The sequence below is a fragment of the Haliotis asinina genome, unplaced genomic scaffold, assembly GCF_037392515.1.
Source record: "Haliotis asinina isolate JCU_RB_2024 unplaced genomic scaffold, JCU_Hal_asi_v2 scaffold_17, whole genome shotgun sequence".
Lineage (NCBI taxonomy): Eukaryota > Metazoa > Mollusca > Gastropoda > Lepetellida > Haliotidae > Haliotis > Haliotis asinina.
In genome coordinates, this window is record NW_027133889.1 from 2,310,534 (window position 1) to 2,331,893 (window position 21,360).

General features: G+C 40.6%; 1 protein-coding gene and 1 pseudogene across 7 annotated transcripts in view; both read left to right on the top strand.

The window, feature by feature from the left end:
• LOC137269797 (protein wech-like) overlaps positions 1-21,360 on the top strand; it is a 298,390-nt gene that overhangs the window by 12,362 nt on the left and 264,668 nt on the right. The window lies entirely within an intron of this gene.
• On the top strand, positions 497-9,742 carry LOC137269784 (E3 ubiquitin-protein ligase TRIM33-like; annotated as a pseudogene).

Consider the following 21,360-nt stretch of genomic DNA (forward strand, 5'->3'; position numbering starts at 1 on the left):
TGACAGAACATCCCATCGGTTGACAAATATCGGCTTCACGACTCAGACAAGACGGTATCTGTGCCTGCAGATGTTATGTGATGTACAGCTGACCCTTCAACATCGACATCTAGGTCTTTGGTGAGCGCGTAAAGTTTGCCAGTAGTAAAAGAAACAGTGGCAGAGAGTGATGTTCTCATACGTAAGCAGGTTCCAGCTGTTCAGGAATGCAGACGTCGTGGAGAACTTGTTTGTTTGTGTATTTTTTTTTCTTTCTTTTTTAAGTAAAATTAGAACATGTGTGTCATTGATGTTGTAAGTTGTTTTTAATATACTTGGGTGGTTTGTTGACTGTGACTGGAGAAAAAAGGATTGACTGCCCAAATGAGTCAGTAACAGCAGTTAGGGTGACTATGAATATTTAATTCAAATGCAAGTTTAATCAATACTCCGGTTGGGCGTATGCATTTTCCTGGAATCAGTATGCCCTTTCTGAGAAGTGCAATCGATGGAACAGAGACAACTATATTGTTTGTTTCAGAATGGACGCCTTCTCCAAATGTTCTGTCTGTCAGCAGCAGTTTACCCTGAAAGGCCCCGCCCCCTACCTACTGCCCTGTCTTCACTCCGTGTGTGAGACATGTGTGACATCTGCCGCTGGTGGCGTCATATCATGCTCTACATGTCAGAGGGAGGTCAACCTCACAGACACAACACTCCAGAAGGATGCAGTGAGACAGAAGGAAATATTCCATCTGACAGTTAAACATCGTCAAACCGACCTCCTCTGTACAAACGATGACGGCAACCAAGCTGTGTGCTGGTGTCAGGAGTGTGAAGGAGTATGCTGGTGTCCTCTGTGAATACTGTCAGAATTTGCACAATCGTTTCAAAGCTACTAGACGACATGTTGTTGAAACATTCACGGATACAACACCGGGAAGTATGTATGTTGAATCAGTTTGTAAACTACACAATCGTTATCCTCTGGAATATTTTGATAAAAACTGCAACAGTTTAATCTGTGCCAAATGCAGACTTGGCGAGCATGTTGACCATGATGTTGCGGATTTAAATGAGGCTGCTGATGCAGCTAAAGGACGGATAGAAGAACATGAGAAGAACGTGTCTGCATATCGTATTTCCCACCAAACATACCTGCAGAGTATCAACAAAGCCATAAATGACACAAAGAAGACAGGCAGTGATCTGAAGGAGACCATCCATCATACTTTCCATTCCTTACGGACAAAACTCGACCAAAGTGAGAAGGAGCTGATCATCGAGCTTGAGAATCAGACGAAGCGGGAACTGTTAAGTCTGCACACCAAGCAAGTTACCTCTGAAGGTGAAAGTGAACGATGCAAGTGGACCTCAGACTACATCAAGACAGTACTTAGATATGCTTCAAACTCAGACTATCTAACACTGGAGAGTTCAATACAAGACACAACGAAGACGCACCTTGCATCACTACCTCCACACAGGCTCAGGACACATGTAGCCACTTTCAACACGAGAGGGCTGGATATGCTGAAATCCGAAATTTCGGAATTCGGGTGTATCAGTGCATATGGCACAGATCAAACAGGTACCTACTTACACACACACACGCACACACACTCTCTCTGTCTCCCCCCCCTTCTCTCTCTCTCTCCCTCTCTCTCTCTCTCTCTATATATATATATATCCTTCTCTCTCTCACTCTCTAACTCAAGCACACACGGTAATACAAAAGGTAATAGTCATTAATAAACTTAAATGTGGTGGGTTCATTTATTCTCAAATGTAAATGAACCTTTTTTGTGTGTTTCATGAGCACTTCAAAGAGCATGTTAGAACATGTAGAGAAGCAACTCATTCGGTATTCGTCGAGTTTAGGTGAAATAATACATTGTCGTCAATAAAGCACCATTTTTGAGTAAAAGCTTCGTGTTATCAAAACTTAGGGTGTTCCCATACCTTTTTGGGTTATAGTATAGATCAAAAGTGAAAATGTGATGACCTTTTTGTGAATTCTTCAGTCGAGTGTCACTTTATGGTGATATGATCATGTTCAGTCCCAAGACTTTTCTACAACAATTCAGTTAGGCGTAGACAATTTGATTTGTAACAGTTGTTGGTTATTTTATAGACAATGGAACACAGACAGACGGCAGTCATCTAACAGATGCTGACAGCAAACACGAGCATGTAAGTACTTCGTAATGACTGAACATGCCTATGTGTCTCGTTTCTTCCTTAGTAATCAATATTAACAACTTGCGATCAACAGCGAAATATGCTATTATTGTCTGTACACAATACTGATGTTTGAATTTTAAACAAACCTACTGCTCTTTCAATTTTGAATTGCGACATTAATGCATATCCTTTTCTTACAAGCTGGAGTTCTTGGAGGTTCCTAACAATCCAACAGCAATGCCACGTTTTGGTAAGTTAAAAACTGAAATAGGAAACAACATTATGAGAACTGTCTGACCTGTACCAGCGCTAAAAGAAACACATCAACTGGACACATCCCAGATGTCGAAATGACAACGATTGTTGTCTCCCATTTTTAGACAGAAATCACTTGTTGTGGAAGTAAAAGTTTCCATGATTTTCGCGAAACGAGCTTAATGAAATTTGACAGGTTCGAGAAGATCACGATCGTCTACTTCTGGTGATAAAGTCTATAATCACCGATTGTAAAGCCTAGAGTATCTTCAGCCTTAAATTGTCTGAGGATTGTAAGGTATTTCGCCAGGTATGGTCGACCCTCTCATGTTTTGGGATCACAGGACTCAGTTGTCTCTATAATCCTCTAATCTCCAGCACAGGCTCTAACTACTACCACTACCTGAGTTTAGTTATTCAAGACACATGTGTGACTCATCATTCAGGTTACTGATGGGAACTGCTTCTATTCATCATTTCTATGGCTCTGTGGTTATTCGTCCCTGTCATCGAGGCCAGTGACCAGTTTCCTCATCTTCCAGACATCCATCTGGAAGCCAACCTATTTAGACTCAACAGACAACTTCATTGTGTTCTAATGTTGCTTCATTAACATCGTTAGATAATTAATGCTTATAAGTCAAAGACTATTCTCTACTAGAAACTTCAGAATTAAGGGCAATTTATCGCACTTAAAAACCTCACCCATTCGACACGGTGTCTGCATACTTTGGTAGTGCTTCAAAGGCTAATGACAAATGTAGGTCTGGTAGATAAAAGTCTACTCATGGTTCTGGAGCTTACTGTGTTATCAGTACAACGATTGGATGGAGACAGTTTGTTATTTTTTTTAAAGGCATTTAGAAGTTGGACGAACAGGAATACATGACCCGTTCTATAGATAACAACTTCGTTTTATTCTTTACACGAAATTTCAGAGCGAATTGTTGTTGCTTCATCAGGCTGGATGTGTTCAAGTAATATGTTTCAGGAGGATCCAGGTTAGACAAAGATTTCACTCGAGGTAGATGAAGCAATGTTGAGACAGGAGTAGTTTTCATGAATACTTCAAAAGGACAAAGCAAAAGGACGCAGTCATATAATATGATATGTATAGCTTTCACCTATATTTTGATAAGAATGCAGTTAATAATCTTATACATCATCAGCACCATTTGGAAATGGACGGCAGCTGAAATGACTAGCAAGTAGAATTGCAGTTGGCCAGTAAAAGCCACTTCGGAAAATAAATAGACTGAGATTTGTGTTGATAGATGTTATAGTGTGCTCAATAGAGCCGAAATCAACTTTTATTCTTAAAATCAAATTTAGTTTTAGTACGTGTCTTTTCTGTGGACCCGTGAAGTTCCCGGGGTAGAATAGGCCTTCAGCAACCCATGCTTGCCATAAAAGGCTACTGTGCTTGTCGTAAGAGGCGACTAACGGGATGGGTGGTCAAGCTTGATTGACACTCGTCATCGGTTCCCAATTGCTCAGATCGATGCTCATGATCTCTGGATTGTCTGGTCCACATTCGATTATTTACAGACCGCTGCCATATAGGTGGAATGGTGCTGAGTTCGGCGTAAAACTAAACTCACTCACTCAGTTCTTTCTGTGATTCTTCCATGTGAAGCGAGGGTGCATGTTGCAGATGCTGGGTGTGAAACCTACAGACGTGAAACAGGGACGATGACGCCGGTGACTCTGCGGTGTAAGTACAATCAGATGCTAACTGTCTAAACTATTAATGAAGCGCCGTTGTCACCACTTCACATATATGCGTGAAGTTCTGGCTTAGAATTGGTCTTCAGTAACCCAAGTTTGTCATAAGAGGCAACTAGCGAGACCGGGTGTTTAAGCTCCTCGGTGGAAATATTTCATCTTACCCTAGTTGCATGGGTCGGTTGATCACTGAATTGATTGGCCCTGCCTCGAGTAATTATAACCGTGTCCACACAACTGAAATGTTACTGATTACAGTGTAAAACTAGACTCATTCATTTAAACCTTTGCTACTGTAAATTATATACTGAAAGCAAAAGAAACGCATCTGTGTTGGAATATTTCTGAGTGCACCGTTAAACAACAAACCAACCGACCATTCATAAAAAATGATTGGTCAATGACTGCCGTTTAAACACCAACTGTAGTGTTCGTGCTGTAGACGGGATGCTGTACAAATATACAGTATACAAGATGCTGTACACAGGATGCCCTACACTGATTGCTGTACATAGGATGCCGTAGTCAGCTGGCTGAACATAGGATGCTGTATATGGGATGCTGTACACGGGATGCTGAACATAGGATGCTGGACTTAGGGTGTTGTACATGGGATGCTGTACACAGGACGCTGTATGCGGGATGTTGTACACAGGATGCCCTACACTGATTGCTGTACATAGGATGCTGTACTTAGGATGCTGTACACAGGATGCTGTACATAGGATGCTGTACTTAGGATGCTGTACACAGAATGCTGTGCACGGGATGCTGTACACGGGATGCTGTAGTAGGCGTCCTGCCAACAGCAGGCTGCACACGGGACGCCATAGACAGGGATTCTGTACACAGTATGCCCTATACAGGATGCTGTACACAGGATTCTATGTACAGGGTGCTGTACACAGGATGCTATACACAGGATGCAATACGCAGGATGGTGTACACGGAATGCTGTACACAGGATATTCTACACAGGATACTCTACACAGGATGCTCTACACAGGATGTTCTACACAAGATGTTCTACATGGATGCTCTACACAGGATGCTGTACTGGGCGCGCTGTACACGTGATGATGTACCCGCTGCTACTGAATTCCCTGAATACACACATGTCCTACTGTGGTGTGACGGTCATTCCTTTCAACACCGTTTGAGAAAGTGAATTGTATTTTACGCTGATTCTAGCAATCTTGCAATAATATCGCGGTGAGAGCACAAGGCTCGTTGGGTTGTGGTATTCTTAGCTTCATAAATACTGGAATGGCACTGGGTCTACAGACATACCCTATATGATTTAAAGAAACGACGCCGTGCTGGGTTGTAGACTTATATGCATTTCTTGAATATGGTACTAGGTATATTCTGTTATCACTGATTATCAGACATCAAGTAAAGCAACGCTTCTGATAAAAGACCATTGAAAACTAAGGCATCTGCTTTCGATTTTTCAACAATGACTCTTTTAGATCGTTGATCACACTTCATATTTCCTGAGGTCATTTCTACGACATAGGAACGATTATTTATGATTGGATGGTTTGATCATTGATAAATGTTGGAGTTGAATATATGGTAAGTGCAAAAGGGTCTTCATCTTTATACTTGAGAAGCTTAGCTGGATTTCTCACTTACACCCCTAAGCAAAATGTTCCTCACCCAACACTCCAACATATTGTCAGTGTATTCGTGATTCAGATGACAGAAACACAGACGCATGTTTACTTTCACAACTGCCGATCTACTTCGACTTTAATGTACTGTGGAGAGAGTGAGTGACTTAATATGTCATTACACAACTTGTAGCAATATTCAAGCAACATAACAGCGGTGAACACCACAATTGGGCTTCACACATTGCACCCATGCTGGGAATCGATCCCGGATCTTCAGCGTAACGAGCCATCGCTTTAACCTCTACACTATACCACCGCCCCACAAAGTAGAAAAGATACTGTGTGTTTTTACTTTCACAACTGCCGATCTATTTCGACTTTAATATGCTGTGTAGAGAGTGAGAGAGTTAGTATGCCTTGACTTACCTTGTAGCAATATTCAAGCAACATAACAACGGGGGACACCAGAATTGGGTTTCACACGTTGTAGCCATGTGAGGAATCAAACACGGGTCTTCACCATAAAGAACGAACATTTTAATCTCTAGGCTACCCCACCGCCCCACGAAGTAGAAAAGATATTGTGTGCTTTCATGAATTAAGGTATATCTCAGATCGAATGGCGTGGTTAAAGGAGATATTTTAAGGGTTGAAAGCTAACACATATTTCATATGACTTACGATCCGTCCTATTTATCGTACACGTCATTAGTTGTCGGCTGTCGTTTCTAAACAATTACCGAAAAAACATAACGCTATCCATGCATAGCTTGTAATCAGATGACATTTGGCATTTACAATGAGAGTTTCTCATAACATCGATCAGTGGTATCAAACATAGTATTCACTAGATAGGATTAAAAAGAATGGGGCTCCTATTGTTTGGTGCTATGAGAGATGACTGCTTTGGCGTTGAATTCTTTGTCTGTGGTGTAATGTAGTTAATTAGCACTGTGTTGCACTTTCAGGACATAAAAGGTTTCTCCACGTGTTTCAAAGTGGAATTGAACGTCATTGTTGTTGTCGATGTCAACATCTGGAGTAATGCTTAATGGTGTCCCCGTCTATAGATAGAATTAGGCTCACACGGCGCCATCACTTCACGTCCAAAAGCGTTTGAGGACGTATAACCGTTCGTAGGGTAGAAAAGCCAAACATGTCATATGCTACTATGCCCATGACGACCCGTGTTAAAATCGATCTTTAGTAGCGCACGCTTGTCGTAAAAAGACGACTGACTAATGGTGCCGGGTGGTCAGGTTCCCTGACTAGGATTGTGCTCATGATGTTGACCACCGAATTCTCTGGTCCAGTCTTCATTATGTACAGACCATCGCCATGTTGCTGGAAGATTGATGATTGCGGCATTAAACAACAATGAACCAGTCAAACATATATTCAGTTGAAACTAATCCTCTTCTTGTTGAGTTTCATCAAAAAACAATAAACGGAGATATTACATCAACTGGTAGTAAAAGAGAACTACAATAAACAGAAACACAAGCCGGGATTTTGCCCACAGACAACTGGATGATCATGTCACAAGCAAACGGAGGGTCTATCTGACCCACGATGCTCACTGTCTATTCTCTACACGATTCCTAACTTAACTGGCTCTGTTTAGTTCAAAGGGGTTCCACTTTTACCAACGGCCCGACACAGAAAATTTGCCAAATTATTTTTAACAATAGGAATAAATTCTCAGCTAAAATGTTAATTGTTCATCATAAGCTTATCAAATTCCAACTGTATCATTTAGTTTAATATCAGTGAAATGTGTAAGATGAAAGCCTACAATTATAATAATAATATGTGAAAACATGTAGCTCAGCAAGGAGGCAGATACTACAGTTTACTGAAAGGTGACAGTACTTGGACGTGCTTGATTGTTATTCGAAAATTATAGGTTTTACATGTTGAATTGAATATTCACTGAAATGAGTAAACGTGTTTGTCTGCTCTTCAGAGAATAGAAGACTGTAGACTATCCTTGATTACAGATACTTTCTGTGAAGGAAAGATGATTCAAGCCACATCGTTAAAGATGAATGTTTACTCACTACCAAAGGCAAAACTTGTTTCAAAGTACACGTTCATGTTTTATTTCTTGCTGAAACTGTAACTAAAGAGTTAATCATATCTGAAAATGACAAGTTTGAGAACAGTGTTATAAAAACAAATATGAGAGAATACCTGTCACAGTCAATACACATAACGCGACAACCTGTGTCCCGCCCAGCGAGTGTGTTCAGGCTGTGGTCAGTGATTGAAGCGGACGTAGAAGTTACCTGTTAATACTGGGTCTGTCGAACACTCAGATGTAAAAATATCGTCAAACAACTACTTTGTCAGTCTTATTGTATACTAAATCGTATACGAAGTGTTTAGAATACAAACAATGATAGTTTTATCCTGATATGAAGTTTATACAAATGTGTTTTCAGTCGGCAAGTGTCTATTTCTGACTGCAGACAACTAACCAGCTCAACTAACAATTTCTGACAAAATGTTTTAGGGAGAGTTTATTTCATTGTCAGTCAGTGCAAAATTGTATGAAAAACATTTAGAATACCCATACACATATTTTCACAGCGTTATAATATCTATTTATATCACAGTTATGACACAATTCACACACAGACGAAAATGGCAGCCGATATTCAGTGCGCTGTTTTGTAAACCTTGAAACGAGGTTGACAATAAAATGTCTAATTTGTTGTCTGAAGTCGGGAAATTTGTTAAACTGTAATCAAAATGTATATTTCCAGGTTCTCAACTACAACTGGACGCTGCTCGAACCAACACAGACATGGGCCACGTAACTACAGACGGTCAGCTGGTCAACTCGCCGCCCGCCACACAACACAGACACAGCGGCAGGTTACGGGGGTACATGTGCCTCCACCTCCATCCTCCTTCCTCCATCCCCCTCTACTGTCACCCCTGCCCCCCCCCCCCCCCCCCCCCCCCCCCCCCCCCCCCCCCCCACACACACACACACACACACACCACAGTACTGGGAGACATACTCTAGGGTAGGTGTGGTGAGTAGAGGGTGGTGGCTTGTCCTGGAGGTGGGTGTGGTGGAGGAGAGTCTGGTGGACAGTAAGATGTATGTTTGTCAACAGCGCCGCTCCTGGTGTGTCAGTGTATGGAGCTGTTCCACACACCGGGGGAGTCTCTGTACCAGGGTGTGGCAGCAGGGGGAGAAGGGGAAGTGTTACAGTAACACAATGTCTGACACACCCGGCACATAGGCCACCCTGCACTATGGCGTTGTGCTGGATGTGGGGAGGGGGAGACTCGCATTCATCGACCTGGACAGAGAGGTTGTTTTAGCCAAGGTGGATGTTGAATGGAGGGAGTCTCTTCTTCCCGTGTTTGGTGCTGGGCCTAAAGATCGCTACACAGTCAACATGAAGGTGATAAGTGGAGCAGATATCACCATGACTGACACCAAGAAGTCACTTATCTATGACGCCTTGAATTAGACAATAAAATAAACATGACATTGTGTAAACATGTAAGTGTGACATATATATTTAAACTGTCAAATGTAATTGTAGTCATTGAGGCGGACGTGTAAGTTGTCTGTCCATGTGTTGTTTGTTGTGTACAAGAATGTAACGAGGTCAGCTAAATGTGTTGTTTTTCTACTTGACTGGATTCTGTGGGATGTTACAAACATTTTGCCTCCCCACATGACTATTGTTATGATTATTATTCTGCAGTAGTTAACCAGTTTATCATACATTTCATACATGTCTGGTAAATGGCACAACAAATAAGTGAATGCACAAATTCATCAAAAGTTGCTTCAAATCATGAATCTATTACCATATTTGGTTTCTACTCTGTAATGTAAATGCTTTAAATCCCATCATGAACAGTTGTGATGAAATTATTGTAGTTGTGAATCCACACACGTCACATTTGATGTCAGTGACGAGATGTGGTGAAAGTGATTGAAGCGGACATAGAATGTCCTCGTGTATGTGGTGAGACGCATATTCCGAAACACAATCAAAATCACAGAATCTTTTGTTTCTTTAATTAACTGGATTTTATTGTCAGTAAGAAGTGTTTGAAATCTACACTTGATCAATTTTTAGTTTAGAGAAGCGGAAATGGCATATTTTAAATGTATGCTGTAACAGTACACAGACTCGCTAATGACTACGGAAAAGGTGACTGCAGTTTGTGCATGTCTAATGGCATTATTTATTCTACAATGAGCAACACACACACTAGATACATAAAACAAGAACAAGGATAAAAAGTTATATCAGTGACATCAGAGGTTAAACATTATATTTCTCCGACTTGATTGTGGTTTAGCTGCACGGGCGGGGGTTCAAAGGGAAACAACTCTGTGCGGGATGCTGTTACTGAACTTCTTGTCACACTTCCCCTCTCTCGATGCTCATGCTGTTGATGTCTGTATTGTCTGATCGAGATTCTATTATTTACAGACCGCTGCCATATAGCTGGAATATTGCTGAGTGCAGAGTAAAGCTAACTAAAATTTTGGCTAATCCCCATTCTCTTTAGACCTTTTATCTCCAAACAGTGTCTAACTGTTATCACTCATGAGTCTAACTGCAAATCTGTATACGGAATCTGATGGAATTCTTTTTGTGATTTATGGATGCATTTAAATAGTATATCATATCTTTTCAATCGAAACCTTCCGTCATAAAAAAACTGTATGTGTCTGAAGAAAAGAACATTAACGGATGTATTCATGATATAACTCAAAGTTGTTTTACTTTGGTTATAATTTTAGCACTCGTTATTTTCTGTCCATGTGTACACATACAGTCAAAACTAGACCCAGTCGTCAGTTGTGTGGTAAGGGCAATCGGGTAGCTTAGTGGTTAAGGCGTTCGCCCGACACGTCGAGGATACTGTTTCGATTACCCTCATGGGTACAATATGTGAAGCCCATTTCTGGTGTCCCCCGTCGTGATATTCCTGGAATAATTCTTAAAACCATACTCACTCACTCATTAGTTTGTGTGAGAGTGACCCCATTACAAACATATTTACAGGGAAGAACAAAGTAAAGTGTCATGAGGCGTCATTCACAGGTGAACGCATTACTCTATTTCAGCTCCGTTGTCATAGATAGGTTCACGAGTTGGAAAAAGGTTATTAAAAATACGAACTTAAATCACATTACCATAAATATGTGACCAGTCACTTATGAAACAGTCGACACGTGAATGTGGTGTACGTTTATGAAAACATCCTGTATGTAATCACGTGCAATTTATCAATTTATCATTAGCAGGGATAATCTACAATTTGTATATAGTCTCACTGTTAGTAGTGATATGATCACGATTGGATTTAATATAACATTGATTCCGACGCTAATGTATTATAGGACGTCGGTTTCAAGTCATATTTCAGTCAGGTTTCAAATATTTGTTTACAAATCTGAACTGCACTATCCCTCAAATCATCTCGACGTCCCATCGTGTTCATTGTGCTTCTGAACATACAAATACAAGCCTAAAGTGCAGGTCGAGTCTCGATACTCTGCTTAGGTAACAAATACAGCCATCATGCAGCATGCTCTTAGTCTCCTTAAGAAAATGTTGTAAGAGTTGTTTTCAAACGTCTCCCTGGTATTTGGTTGATAACGAAACTATCACTGCGGTCAAAGGGAAGTTACTCTGTGCGGGAAGCTAGGGTCAAACGTGTTTCATTATTCCATTGATATTAATGGTATTGTTTCATGTTTATGCTGTATTTGTGAACCGTATGTCAAATTATAACCTCCATAACAGGGAGACACCTATGTAAATTTGGGAATACTGATCAAGTCATTTTTTTGGCAGTTAATTAATCTGTGTTATGTAAACAGGTGAAATCTGGATAAAGGTATTGTTTTGACTGATTATGGTGTATACTTTACACCATCGCATTTCGAATGACACAAATTTCAGATGTTTTGTGAAATAACTAAGAGGGTCACCCATTTCGTTTCATTTCTTGAACCAACAATCAATATGCTTCGGTCATTTAATGAAATTTCACTGAATAACTTAATCTGCAAGGCTGGACCACAACTTCAACATCAATTATTGCCAATGACAGTTATTGGTATTGTGGTCGGGACTGTTACACATCAGTTTGGAATAGAAGTATTTGCACGTGTTTGTTACTTGTGTGTCCAGAACAGCCACATGTCACGAACCCCTGTCCACCACATATCGATAAAATTTCATGAAGTGATTTGAGTATATTGATTGTTTTAACACAATATGACGCGAAATTCACCCGTAATTTAACAAAAAAAAACAATGCAGTCAATCATGATGTTGCATACACCGTAATGCAAACTAGTGCTCTTGTATATACCAATAACGTGTGTTAGTTGTCTAACACGCAGCGCCATGTGTACTTGTGGTACCTGTACCACAGTTGTTTTGAAAACTCAAGGATGATTTGTCATATGTGGTGCGAGTGTTATATACATTGTCAGCAATATTTCAGTAATACTTCGACACTGAATATTAGTTTATATCTCCCACGGCATATCCACTTAATAAACACTTCATATTCAACTCCAGATCAAGATTGCCACGCCAACCCAAGTTCGTTTTCCCGTGACTACTTTTGTAACCATTAAGTATGTCAAGGGAGACAACTCTTGAACCCTTCTTCAATAACTGTGAAATCTCCAGGCTTGCATACTTTCATTCTGTAAGTTCACGTAACGGAAGTGACCATGTTGCGTAACTGTCTGGAAATTACGTTTTGGCTTGACAAGTGACAAAACACACTGAGACAATAGCTTACCTTGACTCACAATCTCTAATTTGTGTTGTAGTTAAGAAAAAGTGAGTGAATTTAGTTTTACGCTGCACACAGCAGTATTCCAGCTATGTGACGGTGGCCTGTAAATAATCGAGTCTGGACCAGACAATCCAGTGATCAACAGCATGAGCATCGATCTGCGCAATTGGGAACCGATGATATGTGTCAACCAAGTCAGCGAGAATGACCACCCGATACCGTTAGTCGCCTCTAATGACAGGCAGAGTCGCCGTTTATGGCAAGCATGGGTTGCTGAAGGCCTATTCTGTCCGGACCTTCACGGTTGGTTGTTGATAGGAAATGGGGACCGACCCCTCGAATATTTTCCTTCTACAACTGTTACAGAAACATAATGAGCGGGTTGGTTGATGTGTTCACTCCTTACAATGTGTGAAGCTTATTTCTGGCGTACCCCTCTGTGGTGTTGCTGAAACAAAGGTGGCGTAAAACCATATTCAGTCAGTCAACATAAACATGAGTGTACAGTGATAAAAGTATCAACCTGTTAAGCCTAACTTCATACTCCATTGCCTCTAAAGTCTATTCAGAGCATTCTCCTCTTTGATATGGCTGATACCGTGTAAAACCTAACTCATCGATCTGTCTGGTTTAAAGGGACTGCAACGTGGCCTCGTCCCTGTTAACAACTCCTGAAAATTGAAAAAGCAAATTCACCGCTGTACGTTGTTCCATGTTCTGAAAAAGAGTGCTGTGATACGTGATAAAAGATATAGCCAACCTTCTGTCCACTACCCTCCATGTCCGACTTACTGCCTCGGTGTCAGTTCTGTATCACGCTTGGTAAACCAACTGTTGTTCTAGAAGTTTCCAAACTACACTTGACCTAAAACACATTCACACATAGCGCCTCCAGCTTGTTTCCGTGCGATTACTTAAGTGTTACTTAAAGGCACATTCTTTTTCATTTTTTCTATCTTTGGTTCCTAAAGCCAGCATGGTCATTGGCCGAATTCGTGGTGTTTATCAACATTTGGAAACGTGGGCGGGCCGCGGTACCGAGTGTTGATTCACGAGCTCCACCATGCGTGTGTGTGGTGTCTGAGTGCATACCTACGTCATTCTCGTATATAGCTTATATAGTTTGCGACGTCATTAAACGCTGGCCAACGAGGGCAGTATCGGAATGTCTATCCATCAACCAGTTCTCGGGCGTCATGCTGCCGTCTTTTCGCCGTGGATGTTGAACACCGTAAACAACGCCGTAGCCAAACCAGGAAATCTTTGCGACACCGACGATATGTTTGTTATCATCTGTGACGGTCTCCACCTTTGCTCTACACTGAGAAGCGATGTAATTAAAGTTATGTCCATTAACAATCATGGATGCAGTAACTTGAGAGGAGCACACATAATATGAGGTTGGTCTTCACTATTAGGTGCCAGATTTGCCACCATAACTGTAATTGGGATTCTGGAATCAGAAAACTGGTCTGCACTGAGGGATCTAGCTGGGCCCTGTTACATGAAACGACCACAGTGCTGGGGCTACCGTAAGCTTAAGCCTCTTTATCGTTACGATAATTTTAGCGCTACGATCGTTTCATCCAACGGAACCCTGGAAGAGTAACAGTTGGGTTTATTCCTGAGCAGAGGAAGCGGAACACACCAATAGCAGTTCAACAAAGAACTGGGGCGTTGGGATAGCCTTGTGGTCTTGTCGTTCACTCGTCACCCTGAAGAACCAGGTTCGATTCCCTACTTGAGCACATTGCGTAATGTTCATTTTAAGTGTCCTCAGACACTCACAGATATTGCTAGAAAATTGTCAAAGCTAAACGCGGCATGAAATTCCACCTCACTCACTCACTCGACATCAAATGACCCCCAAATGAACATGTATGTCCACACCTTCAGCATAAGCGACGGTGTTAACACAGACACCACTAAATATTGAAAAATACGGGATTTTAATCACCGAAACGGTCGTACCATTATAAACCATTAAAGTCTTGCATAACAGCATGTAAGGACAGTAGCCAAATGTCTCGACCTCTCCACCGTACCAAAAATGACTCGGTGAAGAACAGATTCTGCAAATTTAATGAAGGCAAACCTGGCCAGATGTCAGCTTAGAATGATGTACTCAAACAGTGTTGACAAGGCATATATCGAGCATTAAACATAACCTTTCATGTATATGTTACACACGTTTTGAGGTGATATTTCATCACAATTTCAAAGAGTGACATATGACATCTCGAATTGGCACCTGTCTATTTAGATATGGCCTTGGTTGTATTTGGTTATGACAGAAAGTTGGCAATGTTAACATGCTAATGTATGAGACGTTTCCTATACAGACTATCGATCAGTTGTTTCAACTATCAATGAAAGTTTTAGGTCTTATTCATGTAGTCAATTTAAGTCGTAGCGTGATCAAGAGTACAAGGGAGACAACTCTTGAACCCTTCCTCGATAACTGTAAACCCTCCAGGGATGCATAGTTTCATTCCACGTAACGGGATTGTCAATTTTGCACAAGCGTCTAAAGATTACGTTTTTGCATAAAAAGTGACAAAACAAATCTTACTCTCTTAAAACAGACGGAGACAATAGCTTATCTTGACGCGCAATCTGCAATTTCAGTTGTAGATAGCAGTGAGTGAGTTTAGTTTTATGGCGCACTCATTAATTTTAATCCAGCTGTAAGGCGGCGGACTGTAAATAATCGAATCTGGACCAGACAATCCAGTGATCAAAAGCATGATCATGGCTCTAGGCAATCGGGAAACAATGATATGTGTCAACAAAATCGGCAAACCTCATCACCCGATCCCATTAGTCGCCTCTAAAACTGTTCGGTTTACTGGACACCAATTCCCACCCCGAATCTTCATGGGTCCCTTTGATGACTTCGTGTTGAAAGCGCGTGGCTCCTCTCCGCTGACTTTTCACATTCGTTCATCGCACATGCGTGCTGGACGAGAAATAAAAGACATAAAAGGTTGCCGCCCATTTGTGGTGTATCGGGAATGCAACAAATGAGAACAGGGGAAAATTTGGGTGAGTGAGTTAGTTTAGTTTTAGGCCGCACTCAGTAGTATTCCAGTTATATGGTAAACAATTGTCTGTACCAGACAATGCAATGATCAATAGCATGAGCATCCATCTGAGAAATTGATGTTCATTTATGGAATTTTCAGAATATTGTTAGCACTGACTTATTTGTTAAACAAAGAGTCAAAGATTGTAACATTCAGTGTATATTTTCTATGTTAAATGAGCATTCTAATTTAGAGTTCTATTCATGTTTAAAAAGTGTGATTAACATGGAATCATATTTGTCAATTTTATATGATAGAGATTTAAGAAGATATTTATCACTTTTAAGATTAGGTGAATTAAACATTACAAAGAATACAGGCAGAAGGAATAATATCCCAAGAGAATTAAGATTTTGTCCATTTTGTGGTTCATTTCATGCTTATTTGCCCACAATACAATAATTTACGAACACGATATAAATATAAATGTTTTGTCTGTATAGATTCCAACTCTCTTACCCGCCCTCTGCAATGTGAAAACAGCAACTATTTATATATGTATGCAAAATATATTAAAGAAGCTTTGATGCGACGCAACACACTATTATTGTAAATGTATACAAAAATTGCATTTGTTAATAGTATTGTGCACATCAGTCGTCTTATGTTGTATCGTACATTGTACATGGGCCTGTGGCCTTCCTACTGAATAAAGTTATAAATGCCACATGCGAGACTTCATAGACAAGCGGTACAATACAGACATCAAACGTCTTTCTTACAATGCATGCGACGTTCCCATGCAGATCTGACGCCGTTGTCAAACACATCAAACCTCACCCGACCACTACATCTTCTGACACAGTACCACTCTACCTGAAGATGCGTCTCTTGTATTGTAGTAAATAGGTCGTGTATCCACCTACATGTGAGTGCCAAAGTTTTCTAAGGAGATGAAACTGTACTTTTATCCTCGTAAAAGATATATTCATGTTTACGTAGTTAATTTTCCAACGTATGTTTAAACTAAGTGCGACACGCAGCACACTACAACACCCTTAATACACAGAATAACACCATCATATGTGGAGATGAAGATGTATTGAAGGTGGAAAGACATATACCCTACGTTGTTTCATGTACGTGTCATGCCGGAGTTTGTTATATACCCTATAACGTGAGATAGTTATATACCCTACAACGTGAGTTAGTTATATACCCTACAACGTGAGTTAGTTATATACCTTACAACGTGAGATAGTTGTATACCCTGCAACGTGAGATAGTTATATACCCTACAACGTGAGTTAGTTATATACCCTACAACGTGAGATAGTTATATACCCTACAACGTGAGATAGTTATATACCCTGCAACGTGAGATAGTTATATACCCTACAGCGTGAGATAGTTATATACCCTACAACGTGAGATAGTTATATAACCTACAACGTGAGTTAGTTATATACCCTACAACGGTCCTAAGAGTGTTGCATACACCGTAATGCGCACTAGTAATGTTATATAAACTGCAGTGCATGTTAGTGGTTTTGTGTACACAACAGTCTGTAGTACGTACTAATGAGTTAGTGAGTTTGGTTTTACGCCACACTCAGCAATATTGCAGCTATATGTCGAAGGTCTGTAAATAATCGAGTCCGGACCGGGCAATCTGATTATCAACGTTATGAGCTTCGAACCACACAACTGGGATACGATGACTAGTGCCAACCAAATCAGCGACTCTGACCACCCGCTCGAGTTGGTCTGTAGCTGAAGACTAGAGTACACAGTCTATCAACATATCGATGATTATAATGAAACATACTTTTTTGGTTTTAGTATACACCTTCTAAGTAAAGTAGAATTCTAGGATTCTTACACTGATTCCTGTTGCAGAATAAAGCAGATAATCTCCAGCACACAAAGTCCGCGATGTAGTCAGTAAAGACTGTGAGCTCATCCTCTTCAAAACTTTGTAATGCACTTTCATTGTTGGGATGACTCTTAGGAAGTATAGCTGATGTGATCCAAATTACCGCGTTAGTCCGGACATTTCTGTTTTTCATTAAAAATGTTCGGATAGTGAAGCGTGCGGACTACTGAAACAAACACCACTTCAGCAGAGTTACTTCCCTTTGACATACTGAGACAAGAACATACGAACGTGTACATGTATCAAATGACTTTATTACAGTTTGTAGATATAACAACTTGAATATTAACAATCAATCAGTGCAATGTCTGGATAGATTATTCATAGTGTTACACATACCAAAACTCAGACACTCACTTGCATTGGAAGAAATCTCCAATAAAAGACACACGCATGCTGACCATTGTCTCCAAGTTCTTTTCATCTCCAACACACTCGAAATAATTTATCATAGAGTCCATTTAGGCTCTCATTTGGCTGACAGTAGGGGAGGTGTCGGTTCGTGCTCATCGTCAGCATCTTCTGGGTCGTTGTCGGCACTTGTGGCCATAGATACAATTTCATCCGACGACAGCGAGGGGCTAGATTCTGCATGGTTGTCGATGTCAACGAAGTCATCGGCATTTCTTCTTCCAAAACATCTGGGACGTCTCGTTTTTTGCGATCAAAAATGGCTTGATTTTGACTTGTGTCGGTTGCATTCTCACACAAGGCGATGTGATCCTTTCTTTAGATTTCTTTGTGCCGGGCATTTTCTGACTTGCTAGGATGTGGTTTGGTCCGAGTTTGTAGAACAATCCTGTCTCATCAATATTGAAGATGTCCTCTTCGTCATATTCTTTCAGCTCCTCTCGCCCACGAATAACGGCAGTTTATCAGTACTAGCTGCTTCCCCTTGATAAACTTGTTTCGAAATTGAATAACGTGATTTGAAGCGGTAAAGCCACCCGCGTCAATAGCCAAAATCATGAATGTCCATTATGTTTCCAAATCCCTTAGCCTTTTCTAACAGGATATCATCACTGACCGAGGCCTTCTTACTGGTCATTTCATTTGTCCAAGCATACAGAGCCTCCTCTAATGTTTGATGTTTAGCATTTCTTGCCCTAGTTAAAGAAGCTGAATCTTCTGCAATGTTTAGCCATTTCTACTTATTATGCCAAATGTCCAAAATTGTGCTCTTGCCGATTGGGTGTCCGAATTCTTGACCAAAGTGTTTGCTAATCAGATCAAAACTGGCTTTAGGATTTTTCTCTTTGTATCTACAAATTTCACCTTTTCGTGCGGCAGTAATTTCACATCGTTTGCGCTTAGGGGCGGGACTTGCCATTGTGACTGATAGGCGTCAAGTGCAGCTGATCTCATTTTGACTCGATCGGTATTTTCTCAGCCGGGAAACATGACATTAGAACATTCTCCAATCAAAGTGAGTCAGTGTTTACTTACAATTTATATGCGAACAAAGCCTTGTATTTGGCTGGAGAGAGATTGATTGAGTGAAAGACAGCTGCCTGGGTGATTGTATTAATGTTTCCTAACCGGATCACGGCGAGGGAGAGATGCAACGTACTGCATAGATATAGGTCGTGCAATTCTTTAAGGAATCGAAACATGGTTGTACTTGAGAGGAGCTGACACGCTGCCATATTTCCCAAAGTTAAAAACTGGGAGAAATTGTGTGTAGAACTTTTACTGAGAATAAAGAAACAGGGATATGTACGAATGTATCTTATTCATATACATATATTATTTGTTATCAAACAACAAGATATGTTACTTATATATAAACGGAAAAACTTGAAACTATTAAAGTCAAAAGTTATTGTGCAAAGCTTTTGAAGTTATATTTGCCGGCATTGAATGTAAATATGAAATTTTAGGAAAGGCATTCATGTAAGAGGTTTGAATTTATTTAGTCATCACATTAATGCATTCTACTGACGTATAGTTACAAAATGCATAACTCTGTGGAGATGTTTGGTTAGAGCAGATATTATATATGACTTTCTTACCAAATCACATGGACCCACCACGAGACTGTAGTAAAACTGGTAGATATCTATCTCAATATATTTTTCAGTGTTGTCAAATAACCCAGTTTGTACGACCATATCAATGCACTGGGTAACCTGCTACAATTCAATAACGATGAAACTAGCGCATAAAGATCTGACCCGGAAGTGACATGTACAACAAGGAAGCCGAACCTCAAGGTAGGTGTATCCTGTCCTGTCTCAACATATCCCAGTAAAACTGTTTTGATACAGATATGGTTCCAATCAAAATTAGAAACATATGTAGATGGTAGATGATAAATTACCTACTTTTGTCACACTTTAAGCTTATACAGCCGAGCGTCAAAATAAACAGCTTATCCTATCCTTGCTAATCTTACCTGTGACGTCATTCCTCCTAATGCGTTTAGCGCAATCCTTGTAATATAGCTCTTAAACAGCAAAAGCAGATCTTTTGACTCTGTGGCAAATAATCAGGGTGTTGATTGGAGCGTATTTTACAAGAAATAACCCGACACAAGAATTTGAAGTATCATATCCACGAATGCTTTCCAGTCGGCGTAAGCGAAGAAACGCGACAGGTAGAACAGGGTATTTTTAGATTAACAAAGCCAGAGACATGTCACGATGACCTAAACATCCGGCGATTTTGTATGTAGGCCGGAGTTGCAACTAGGCTGACAGCACAAGGTGTGTGGTATATATGGGTGGAGAGCTAGTATATACTAGAAGATTCGTTTGATACTTTAAGTGTTTAGTGGTAGTTGGAACGCGTGAAAGACACAGGCAGAGTTAAAATCTTAAAACAGTGATAGCAGGAGGTGTGTATGGTTATGGAGAATGCAGTGGGGGTAAAGGTGTAGCAAATTGTGAGTACTGGTGGGTAGCGCTAGTTTTGTGAGTGAGTGAGTGAGTTTAGTTTTACGTCGCACTTAGCAATATTCCAGCTATATGGCGACGGTCTGTAAATAATCGAGTCTGGACCAGACAATCCAGTGATCAACAACATGAGCATCGATCTGCGCAATGGGGAACCGATGACATGTGTCAACCAAGTCAGCTAGTCTGACCACCCGATCCCGTTAGTCGCCTCTTACGACAAGCATAGTCACCTTTTATGGCTAGTTTTGTGGACGAGAGTGGACAGTATATGTTAGTAGATCTCACAAAGTAGAGAATGAGGGTAAGATGTGGTAGGAATGGTGTACATACAGGGGTTGTGATTGCGTATAGTGTATGCTAGTAGATATTAAAAAGTGCAGATTGGGATTAAGATGTGGTATAAATGGTGTACATACACTGTGTGGGGTGGGGTTAGGGGTGAGAATGGACAGTGTATTGTAGTGGTTGAGAGAAGGGGGCGTGGGGGTGTATGCCAGTAGATATTACAAACTCGAGATAAGGATTAAGATGTCGTATCAATGGTTTATAAGATAACTCTTTGAGGGTTAGTTAGATTCTTGCAATTCTCTCAGTCTGAGATATTTGTACACAGACAGTGTCTCAGATAAAAACGCACCAATTGTTAAAACAGAATCAAATCTATTTACAAAATTGTTGAAATGTTTATTTACAATTTATACGCGAACAGAACCGTTTCATTTACCTGGTGAGAGATTAATGAGTGGGAGACACGTGTTTCCTACCCTGACCACGGCGAGGTGGAGAGGCGATGTACTGCATGTGTTGTATAATTTTAAAAGAAATCGAAGTATGGTCGTATTCGCGAGGAAGTGAAGGCCAGAGTTGAAAGATGGGAGAAAGTGCGTGTTGGATATAGACTTATATGCGCGTATGCTATTCACATACAGATC